Source organism: Periplaneta americana, chromosome 3 (genome assembly GCF_040183065.1).
Source record: "Periplaneta americana isolate PAMFEO1 chromosome 3, P.americana_PAMFEO1_priV1, whole genome shotgun sequence".
Lineage (NCBI taxonomy): Eukaryota > Metazoa > Arthropoda > Insecta > Blattodea > Blattidae > Periplaneta > Periplaneta americana.
In genome coordinates, this window is record NC_091119.1 from 198,657,016 (window position 1) to 198,669,429 (window position 12,414).

The following is a 12,414-nucleotide window of genomic DNA, read 5'->3' on the forward strand; positions in this document are numbered from 1 at the left end:
ACACCTTTGGAGTAACGGTTAGTGCGTCTGACCACGAAACCAGGTGGCCCGGGTTGAAATCCCGGTTGGGGCAATTTACTTGTTTGAGGCTTTTTCCTCAGCCCAATATGAGGAAATGCTGAGTAACTATCGGTGCTGGACCCCGGACATATTTCACCGGCATTATCACCTTCATCTCATTCAGACGCTAAATAACCTGAGATGTTGATACAGCGTCGTAAAATAACCCACTAAAAATTTGTATCCGGATCTCAGTCGTGAAGATTTCTTTATAGATGTTTAATATTGCTCTTACTAGCTTGTGAAGTACAATTGTGTTTACATTTCCCAAAAATATTAGATGATTTTATGGGTATTCCCTCAGTAGGAATGTAAGCACTTGACGTCGTCGGTGTGGAAGTGTGTGAAGGCGAGTTTTTCAGGTAGGACACTCATGACGTCGGTAAACAACTCGCATCTTGTTAGCTGCAAGGCAGTAATTACTGTAACCCTGAACCCCATCACCTCCTCACTCTTTCATCACATGGCAAAAGGAACAAGAATCTTTATTATTCTGCGTATCACATTTGTTATGTACTACTATAAAATTGTATTTCTCTTTCGAATATGAGATGGTTAAAAACTTTGTTTTATTTTTATGTTAATGGCGTACAAAACTGTGCAGGAAGAAAGGCGTAAAACCTATAAAAGCAAGTGCAAGAATATTTGTCTTGGTATATTCGACGCGTCACAAAGGAAAGCTTTTACATAGAGCATTACAATTGTTGAGGGAAGGGAAAATACTCTTGGCTTTCGAGTTCCTCTTTCTTTGTCTGTATGATGTATGACCACAGGTATGTGTATATATTTATTTGTGCGAGATCGTGCGTATTTGCTTGGTTTCCGCGGAAAGTCTAAAATTCCACATTCACTATTCCCAACCTAACACACACAACAATTTCCCTCTTCTTACCGCTTAAGTGACATATTGATTTTACTGCTTTAGGCTTTTAACATATTATTTTTAGAGACGTTCAATATAGTAATAATTATAAATTGGAAACTTACCACTGCAATTTCACCTAAATTGCACTGTTAATTATTGTTTTTAAATATTTGCAAAAATTAAGTAAAGTCTACTACTACACTAAAGTTACTGCATTCGTGATGCAAGTAACATTAAGGAAGCCGTGAAAAAATCAACAACATTCCAGACTCATCATAGACTGGGGGAAAAAAAAGACAGACGTATATCACGGCCTGCTGGACTATAGTAAACACAGAAAACATTTTAAAGCAACAATGTTGAAGATAGATATTTTTGTTTTGCAAATTTGCCGTCATTGAACAGAAACCAAGATGGAGATTTCATTGCAACTAATTAGAAATTCCTCTTTCAGGTATGTAATAAACGATCTTCGCACAAAATAATGTACGATACACGAGCGGTATGTTTTCTTTCAATTCTCGGAAATTAAAAAAGCTCAACTACGTTTCGCTTTTTCAAACTTTTCCTCGAACATGAAAACTTCAACATACCGCTCTTGTAACGCATATTGCTACTATTCATTAAAGACATCAGCTCAAAGAATTTGAGTGACTACAAAGGTTCTGAATACAATAAACATGTATCTACAATATAAAGTAATATTTGAAACATTAAAGAAAAAAATAAAGTTTAAAAGTTATATAAAGTGTATCACGAGGTTTTCCCCCGGTTTATGGAGGTGATTACTGGTGCTATTTGGAACATTAATTTTTTTTATGGGTTATTTTACGACGCTGTATCAACATCTAGGTCATTTAGCGTCTGAATGAAATGAAGGTGATAATGCCGGTGAAATGAGTCCGGGATCCAGCACCGAAAGTTACCCAGCATTTGCTCGTATTGGGTTGAGGGAAAACCCCAGAAAAAAACCTCAACCAGGTAACTTGCCCCGACCGGGATTCGAACCCGGGCCACCTGGTTTCGCGGCCAGACGCGCTGACCGTTACTCCACAGGTGTGGACTATTTGGAACAAAAAATGTAAATATAGTAATGTGGTGACATTCATAATTAAGGAGTTACAACAGATTTTCGAAACACGCCAGGGTGTATGTAGCGCTAGACATGTTTGCGCAGGACTAACGATGTGTGGGGGAGGATTTAACGTTTCACATTCCAAGGTATGGAGAATTTTTCATGAGAACGAACTGTATCCTTTTCACTCGCAAAAAGTGCAGCATTTAGAACCACATGATCATGCCAACCGTTTGCCTGCCAGGTCCCCAGATTTAACATCACTAGATTACTGCATCTTGGAGTGGATAAAAGACATCGTGTACCAGATTAGGGTGCAAACACGAGAAGAGTTGATTCAACGCATTCTCGATGCCGCGGCTACGATAAGGAACGAACATGTGAAGTTACGAAATGCTACACGCGCGGTTCACACCCGTGCGAATCTTTGCCTCCAGATGCAGGGAGGAAATTTTGAACATTTGCTTTAAATCCACTCTACATGCAAGAGACTGGTACAAAATAAAACACTTGTTTGTATTCTAACTATGATTTCCATTTTTGTCAGTGACATCCTCAAATAAAAAGTTTTTTTTTTTCTGCTTTTATTCAAATTGCCGTAACTCCTTATTTATGACCAGCGACATCTATTTTACAATATAACAAATAGGTAAAAGAAAACGAGACATATTCCCTAGTGCAATAAATAAGTAAATAGGCAATGTCACAAAATATGAAAAATCAAGTTACGTAGTTCTTGCATTCAGGCGACGATATATACATTAATAAATACGGGTTGAACCGTAAGGAATGACATTAATTTCAAGGGGTTATTCTTTGAGGTATTTGCAACAAAAAAGTTTAATACAATGTTGCTCGTTTTTACTTCCTATTCGAAATAACAATTGTTTTAATGCAACATTTCATAGCATATTTTCAAGGGAAAAATTGTTCCGGGGCCGGGTATCGATCCCGGGACCTCTGGTTGAACGTACCAGCGCTCTACCAACTGAGCTACCCGGGAACTCCACCCGACACCGTCTCAACTTTTCCCTTTATATCCACACAACTCGCGTAGGCTGACGAAACGCCAGAGACCCACATCGAGTGCACACAATCTCTGTATGACTTGGAATTGTGGTTTTCTGTTAACGTACACAGTGACGCATATATTAGCTCAGTTGGTAGAGCGCTGGTACGTTCAACCAGAGGTCCCGGGATCGATACCCGGCCCCGTAACAAATTTTCCCTTGAAATTATTCAAATCTGCTTTACAGGGAGCCTTACCTGAAAGACTAGATTTGCATTTCATAGCATACTTTGGGAAAGCCATTGATTGAATTTTCAATATGGCCAGTCAATCTAAGAGAGCAGTGTATTATGATAATAGGTGATTGAAAGAATTTTAGTTTTGTCCTTTTAAATTAGCAGGAATTTGATCCGAACAAATGTAACTTTTGGTTCTACAAAGGAATTTTACAATGTTACATTTGTTCAGATCAAATTTTTGCACATTTAAAGGATAAAATTAAAATTCTTTCAATCATTTATTATCATAATACTCTGCTCTCTTAAATTCCCTGAGTACATTGGTAACTAAATCAGTGGCTTTCCCAAAACACGCTATGAAATGTTTCATATAAAACAGTTTTTTATCTCGAAAAGGAAGCAAAAGTGAGCAAAATTATATTAAACTTTTTGTTCGATATATCTCAAAGAATAACCTCTTGAAATTGACATTACTCTGTATATATACTGTACAGGTTGGAAGTGAAATACCCTGCAGATTTTCAAAGCGAATAACTCATGTTGTGTGTAACAAAAAAGGGTAATACCACAGTCTAGAATATACAGTCGCGAAGCTCAATACGTAGTAAATATGCAAACATTAGATAGTTGCTCACCACTAGGATCGCTCATATCGCCTCATTACAGGCAATGAAAAATAGTACCGTCACAGTGTATTGTTTTTAGCACCCTCAAAACTCAAGCTTCGTGACTGCATATAGTAGACTGTGGTATTACCATATTGGAGGAAAGTCCATAGTTTTTTCAGAAAAAAGTTTTTTTCTCCAAATGTTTAACACCCTCTTATTCGGTAACTGTTACGAGTAGGATCGTGATTTTTGTCCATATCGATAGGAAAACTAATAAAGAATAATTTATCCCTCTGGCGTATTTCAATAGCGAGCAGGGTTTTCGTGTAAATTTAATTTTAAAACCACTAATTTGATGCTACTGAACGATGCGATCAGCTTGCAACGCTGTAGTTAGAAAGGGAGATGGGAGATAGTTCACTAAGGTAGACAGACCTGAGTTCGTTGACCTCTTGCTTCAATATCACAAGAAGAAAGTGTGTTAGCGGCGATGATGCTAGACTGCTGAAACTTCCAACTTAATTATCTAATTAACTGTGCATTTACTCATAAAACGTAATATTAGTATTAGTATTTATTTATTTAACCTGGTAGAGATAAGGCCATCAGGCCTTCTCTGCCCCTCTACCATGGGATTACAACTATAATATGAAGAATAAAATTACAATTAATATTAAATTTACAATTACAATTACAATAAGAATTAAAGTACGACAAGCTTACCTGATTAATGAAAGCTAAACATTTTATCATAGAAGTTAAGAACAAAGAATATTTTTGTATTTACTGAATTAAAATTAAACCTAGAATGACAAAATTCTATAGTGATGAAATTACCATATACTGAGATATTTTGTGACCGATTAAGGGAACTATTTAGTAACGAATTCCAGAGTCTTGGCAGGGCTATTGTGAAAGAGGATGAGTATGAGGAGGTGCGATGGGATGGTATTGTTAGTATTGTTTCATGGCGAGAGCGTGTGTTCAGAGTTGTCTATTCATTTAAGTGTACCCTATCGTCTCTCTGCAGGATTATTTTACTTCCACCCTGTGTATAGATATATGTATTATCGATGAAAGACACTTTTAGATATTAAATATCGTCAGAAAAGACAGATTTCTTATACTCAGTAAAAATTATATAAAATTATAATAATTATAATAATTCTTGGACTTCTATTTATAAAATTAAAAAAATCGTAACCTTTGTAAATTGAACAATACTTCCTGAAATTCAGGTACGTTACACCTATTCAAGAATGAAATAGCATTACCAACTGAAGAGTTCAAGTTTCACTTTCTTGGGAATTTGCTGTCGTTGAATGTGCCTGTGCTAGACTGACCTGAGCAGCTAACCTTAGTGATTGAATTGAATTGAAGGAGGAGAATTGGGAGGACAAATTTAAAAGGTACGCAAAACGCGTCCTTGCAAGGAGTTCGGGGCTGTAAGAAACTAAATATGTGAGCTCCAAGCCTGTTGGCCACTAGTCTCACTCCGGGTTACGCTGCTCCACTGAAGGACTTCTAGAAAATTTTGAAGGGGGAAAAAACCGAAAATGGACGTAACCTCTTAGGTACCACATACGCGAGGGGACGGAAATGTGATCAAAGTGATCACGGGACGGGACGAGGAGGAGATGGCTGGTGTAAATCTGCACATTGAAATGAACTGTGTCATTTCGCAGTGCAGGAGGAGTCGAGAAGACTCTGTCGTCTGTTGTTCTATGAGAAGGCAGGTGAAGGCCGCCAGGAGAGACGCCGTGAATTCTGAATCTGCAAATTGAAAGGTTCCCTGTCATTTCGCATTGCGACTAAATGAGTGACCTCGCAAAATAAATAGGCAATTTATAGTTTCTGAGCTAGGGCATTACGTCATTTGTTAGAAAAGGGGGAATATGGGGAAGGGCATATAGGTCCGTGGCCCATTTCTTTCAGGGCTCATCCCGACATTTGTCTTAACGCCTTAGGAAAACCACGGAATACCTTAGGCAGGATGAGTTGTCTCAATATAAGAGAATAGCCAATTTGGCTTCCAGGTAGGAGGTGATTGATTATGTCTTGAGCCTTGTTGAATCGTCTCAAAGTAGAGACCAGCCATTTGGCTTTATGTTGACTCAATTACGAAGAGATAGGCAGGGATAGATGTAATTATTAATTAAATTTAGAAAAATACCGGGGTCATGGAAATATGAGTGCAGGTCCGTAGCCCATTTCTTTTAGGGCTCATCCCGACATTTGTCTTAGCGCCTTAGGAAAAAACGGAAAAACCTTAGGCAGGATGAGTTGTCTCAATATCAGAGACTAGCCAATTTGGCTTCCAGGTAGGAGGTGATTGATTATGTCTTGAGCCTTGTTGAATCGTCTCAAAGTAGAGACCAGCCATTTGGCTTTATGTTGACTCAATTACGAAGAGATAGGCAGGGATAGATGTAATTATTAATTAAATTTAGAAAAATACCGGGGTTATAGGAATATGAGTGAAGATCCGTGGCGCATTTCTTTTAGGGCTCATCCCGACATTTGTCTTAGCGCCTTAGGAAAACCACGGAAAAACCTTAGGCAGGATGAGTTGTCTCAATTTCAGAGACTAGCCAGTTGGCTCTTAGGTAGAATGATTCTATGAATCGATGGGTATACTAGCCAATTGGCTAATCTTAGTGATACTGAGGACTGGATTTTGTTGAGACATTGCAGCATTTTGAACAAGAAATGGCATACGAAAGGTAGAGGGAGAAATAATCGTAACCCTCATTTTTAGACATTTGTAGATAAGTGCTACGTTTGAATCCAAAAGGGATAGCTTAGGAGTGTACCTTTAAACATAACATCGCTCTGGACATTGTCACATCGCTGTTGAAGCTACTTTCATGCCCAACATTAAAAGTTCATAAGTATTACGGCAATTTGAATTATCCTTTGAATAAATTAGAAAGGAGGCCTTGCTTGCCATGAAAGTCGACAATGAAGTAGCAGAACATGATACAGTATATTATGTGTATTTTTAACCCTGTTGTATTTCGCCACCGACTTCTTGCCAACTCCACAAACAGGATGTTCCGTTTCCTATCAAGATTTTGTGATGCAATTCTGAAGTTTGACAAACACATTAGCCAAGAAACGTACAGTTACCCAAAGAAATATTGGGCCGTAAGAATATTCAAAGTCCCAGATACAAGACACTGCGTATGATAGGAGACACAGAGCATATAATAGTTATGCACAAGTTAACTCGTAATTGAGTTATCATTATTTAAATTCACTCTATTTGGTGTGTTGTTAGAACTCGTTCCAAAACTTATTTGAAAAATGTTAATGTGTTGTAAATACAGTACAGTAATACATATTATAGACATATTTTTTATTCATTTATTTAATAATAACTTATACATAAAAACGTTACATTAAAATACCCCGAAAGAGCAAAGCTCGTGTTCGGGGACAGTTCCGTTACATAGATATGCATACTTTGTACACAAAATACTGAAGAAAAAAGCTCACATAAAGATGTTAATAAAATTAGTAAATAATAATACTAATAATAACTGAGTGAAAAAAGAGACGATGTTTAGATTGATGGATTAATATTAAATTATTATTAGTAGTATAATTAGTGCAGGTCATGTTGATATAGTAACCAAGATAAGATAGAAAAGTACACTTAGGATAGAAATAAACTTGTTTTACAATACATGGTAATATAATACAGGGAAGTCTGTCATATAAATTTTTTAATTCTGGATCTGAAAATTTCATTGCTTAAAGTAGTCAATTCTGGATGAAATTTTATTATCGAATTATATAGCCGTGGACCATAATTTGTACTGTGTAGTAAAGCAGCAGATGTGAAATATTTAGGTTCAACTAAATTAAGAATTTCATTTCGTCTTGTATTATGATCATGTGGCTGAGCTACAAATTTCGTTCTATTTTTATGATAGAATTTCATTAAAGAGTATTTATAAATTTGGTCAATTCTAAAAACATTCAATTCAGAATGGATCAAATTTGTTGGATAATCCAGTCGCCTTTTCAAACAAATTTTCATTATACGTTTTTGCAACATAATTAGAGGAAAAAGTATAGTATATAGTATATAGTATTATTATTGTTATTAAGTGTGAATTTTCTTTTCTTTTATGCTCGACCATGCCGAAATGTAGTAATTATACACCTGGTAGCAGCCCTTTAATGGACCTCATTAAAGTACACCTATTCATTAAAGTTCAGGTGTTCCACCAATCAGAAAATACTATTGTAGCAATATGAAAGCTCAAGTATCGATTATTCTCGGATATGCAATCGAAAGAGAACTAGTTCTGTTACTATAATAATTAGCGTTAATTGTAAATAATATTCAAATAAATTCAATTTGTCATCTCGTTTTTCAATGTCTAATTCAATTTCAAGGTTATATCAAGATTAATGTTTATTTTACTCTCTAGATTATATCAAGCTCAATGTCGATATTTGTTTCTGGGAAAAAAATCAATACTTTCGCGTCTGAGCACATCTCACAATTTACGAGGTATTGCACAAGGTCAGTTCCGCTCCTCAGTCAGATAAGAATAACATGAATACTTATGAACAATTTCAAGTCGGAAATGTGGTCGAGCATAAAAAGTCGTATGAAACTTGACTATAATGGTAATTAAGACGCTCGTAAGAAAATTATGAAACTCGCTTGCGCTCGTTTCATAAACATACTCGCGTCTTAATTACTACCATTATAGGCTCGTTGCATAACGTACTATTATGAGTTTCGAAACGATAGTTTATAACAAAGAAAATGAACTGACATCCTTCCTTTGGGGAAGAGTACAGTAGTGGCAAAAAAACCGGACCGACCCTTGTAGCTGATTTCAGAGCCTTGTTCAGTCCAGAGCACGATAGACTGGTAACTAAGACTTTCGTGGTTCGAATCCTGCCTGGGAAGAAAACTTTTTTCGTTCCTTATTGAAATGTATTCCCAATACTTTTCGTTTGCAGCGATATTTTACTACTTAATTAACTTATTATTACCAGAACATGAATTTTACCAGTAATCGAAAAGTATTGGGAATAAATTTGATTAAGGAACAAAAGAAAAGTTTCCTCTCCAGGCAGGATTCGAACCACGAAAGTCTTAGTTACCAGCCAATCGTGCTCTGGAGTGAACAAGGCTCTGAAATCAGCTACAAGGGTCCGTCCGGTTTTTTTTTTTTTTTTGCTACTACTGTACATTAAAATAGTTGTGTATATTTTGTAGTCATTTATATTGTTATTGTACTATTTTCTATGGAAATTTGAAAGAGATGTGAATGTTAAATTATATTAGACTTGTACTCATGGTTCGCCCACCCTTCATAAATATGTTTATGTAACTCTCTTCAATAAGACTGGTGGATTTGGTCTGTGAATTTTGGCGGAATTTGACAAAATTCGCAACTCAAACGAGAAATAATAATGGACAAATATAATTATTTTTTTCAAAAAATAGTTTGAGGACATGTCGTCTTCGTTTAATTTCTCTCTGTATCTTGTGTAAAAAAACACACAAAATTTGTTTTACTTTTAAAGTTCATCGTCAATTTGTGATTTTGTTTTCAAATAAAGACCCAGTTAATTTCTTACTAATTATATTTTATGTATATAATTCCCGGATAAGTTGACTTGTAAATATTGATGAGTATGAACAATAATTAATAGTCGAATAGAGTAGGAGAAATCTTTGTACGAAGGCAGATAGACGAACAGATACAATCCCAAAACCGTTTTATCGTTGCGGAATGTTGAAAACGCTTACTTGCGCTGAAATATCGAAATAAACTTTATGCTCGACCATGCCGAAATGTAGTAATTATACACCTGGTAGTAGCCCTTTAATGCACCTCATTAAAGTACATGTATTCATTATAGTTCAGTTGTTCAGCCAATGAGAAATCACCATTGTAGCATTATAAAAGCGCAAGTATCGATTATTCTCGGATATGCAATCGAAAGACAACTAGCGAAAAGTCACGGAGGCTGGAAATCCAATACTGTCGCAGAAGGTTATGTTCTGTTACTATAATAATTAGCGTTAATTGTAAATAATATTCAAATAAATTCAATTTGTCATCTCGTTTTTCAATTCTAAATCAATTTCCAGGTTATATCAAGACTAATGTTCATGTTATTCTCTAGATTATATCAAGGTCAATGACATTCGTGCCTCGGAAAAAATCAATACTTTCGCGTCTGCACACATCCCTCAATTTAGGTCAGTTCCGCTCCTCACTTACATAACCATAACATGAATACTTATGAATAATTTCAAGTTAGAAATATGGTCGAGCATAAAAAGTCATATGAAACTTGCCTATAATGGTAATTAAGACGCTCGCATGAAAATTATGAAACTCGCTTGCGCTCGTTTCATAAACAAACGTAGTCGCGTCTTAATTACTACCATTATAGGCTCGTTGCATAATGTACTATTTTCTAACATCATAGTTCAATGTTGTTGTTTAGTCAGCTGTTCGAAGATAGGTCTGAACCTCAAGTGGTACCAATAAGGCATCACTTATGAGACAACTAAGCCAGGAGATAATGGGATAGGTTGGCCACTTCCTTTAGCGCTTCATTGCATTCATCGGTGACTAGCTACATATTACACTAATCAGACTTCAGATGCATACAAACAATTGTTCTTCCTCTGACACATATCGTCAAGTGAGATGTACTGCCTGGTATTAGACGTATACCTACATATCAGCCAGAACCTTATTCAGAAGTAAATATAAAATAAAATATGCAGTATGAAATTAGCATTTGAAGTGGAGACTGTACTGTGTAGGTTAGTTTTTAAAATATATCGTATGTGACGAAGCCTATTATTTGTTTTAATAGTCTAATAAATTGAATTGAATACAACATGGACCTCGAGTCATAATATCCTAGTTCCACGTTCTGCAACGCTTGATAGTGTGGTTACTCGGTTCTCACCGGACAAACATCCCACAAAACTTCCCGGATATGTGGATACTTCATATAGGTCATCGTACAACCCTTCCTTCACAGAAAACACAGGATGTAGCTATCTACGCACCTTTCTTCCGATAACTGAAGTTATTCAGAACTTTGAGTTGGTCATTCTCGTCTTTCAATACCTTATTAGCAGAGAGCGGAAGTTTAGGCATTATGAATCATTAAAATAGGCAGCAAAAAGGCATCGTAAATAGCTAAAATAGACAGGCAAAAATGCATCATAAATAGCTAAAATAGACAGGCAAAAATGCGTCATAAATAGCTAAAATAGACAGACAAAAAGGCATCATAAATAGCTAAAATAGACAGGCAAAAAGGCATCATAAATAGCTAAAATAGATAGGCAAAAGGGCATCATAAATAGCTAAAATAGACAGGCAAAAAGGCATCATAAATAGCTAAAATAGATAGGCAAAAAGGCATAATAAATAACTAAAATAGACAGGCAAAAATGCGTCATAAATAGCTAAAATAGACAGGCAAAAAGGCATCATAAATAGCTAAAATAGATAGGCAAAAAGGCATCATAAATAGCTAAAATAGACAGGCAAAAAGGCATCATAAATAGCTAAAATAGATAGGCAAAAGGGCATCATAAATAGCTAAAATAGATAAGCAAAAAGGAATCATAAATAGCTAAAGTAGACAGGCAAAAAGGCATCATAAATAACTAAAATAGACAGGCAAAAAGGCATCATAAATAGCTAAATTAGACAGGCAAAAAGGCATCATAAATAGCTAAAATAGATAGGCAAAAGGGCATCATAAATAGCTAAAATAGATAGGCAAAAAGGCATCATAAATAGCTAAATTAGACAGGCAAAAGGGCATCATAAATAGCTAAAATAGATAAGCAAAAAGGAATCATAAATAGCTAAAGTAGACAGGCAAAAAGGCATCATAAATAGCTAAATTAGACAGGCAAAAAGGCATCATAAATAGCTAAAATAGACAGGCAAAAAGGCATCATAAATAGCTAAAATAGATAGGCAAAAGGGCATCATAAATAGCTAAAATAGATAAGCAAAAAGGAATCATAAATAGCTAAAGTAGACAGGCAAAAAGGCATCATAAATAACTAAAATAGACAGGCAAAAAGGCATCATAAATAGCTAAATTAGACAGGCAAAAAGGCATCATAAATAGCTAAAATAGATAGGCAAAAGGGCATCATAAATAGCTAAAATAGATAGGCAAAAAGGCATCATAAATAGCTAAATTAGACAGGCAAAAGGGCATCATAAATAGCTAAAATAGATAAGCAAAAAGGAATCATAAATAGCTAAAGTAGACAGGCAAAAAGGCATCATAAATAGCTAAATTAGACAGGCAAAAAGGCATCATAAATAGCTAAAATAGACAGGCAAAAAGGCATCATAAATAGCTAAATTAGACAGGCAAAAAGGCATCATAAATAGCTAAAATAGACAGGCAAATAGGCATCATAAGTAGCTAAAATACGCAATAAAAGGCAATTACAAAAACCTTGCACTTTCAACAAAGGGATTTCGGCAGCAAGAAAAGCTTTACATAAGTCGAATGCAAATTGAGAT